The sequence below is a fragment of the Falco punctatus genome, assembly GCF_963210335.1.
Source record: "Falco punctatus genome assembly, chromosome: 4".
Lineage (NCBI taxonomy): Eukaryota > Metazoa > Chordata > Aves > Falconiformes > Falconidae > Falco > Falco punctatus.
In genome coordinates this window covers 31,227,269-31,227,502 of record NC_137583.1, presented here as the reverse complement: position 1 = coordinate 31,227,502, position 234 = coordinate 31,227,269, and positions in this window count along the sequence as shown.

The following is a 234-nucleotide window of genomic DNA, read 5'->3' as shown; positions in this document are numbered from 1 at the left end:
CGCCCCACTCACCCCGGCTGCTCCCCGGCCCGGCAGCTGGAGCAGCAGGTCGGCCTTTGCCTCCCTCGGAAAAACTCCCCAACTCACCTTTCCAGTCCGGCGCGCTTGGCACCCACGCCCGGAAAGCAAACACAGATGGAAAGCCAGGGCGCAGCCCTATGCCACTGCCCCCAGCCGGGCACTTGTCCTGCGGCCGTGGGCCAGAGCTCTGCCTGGGTGGCAAAGGCAGGTTTT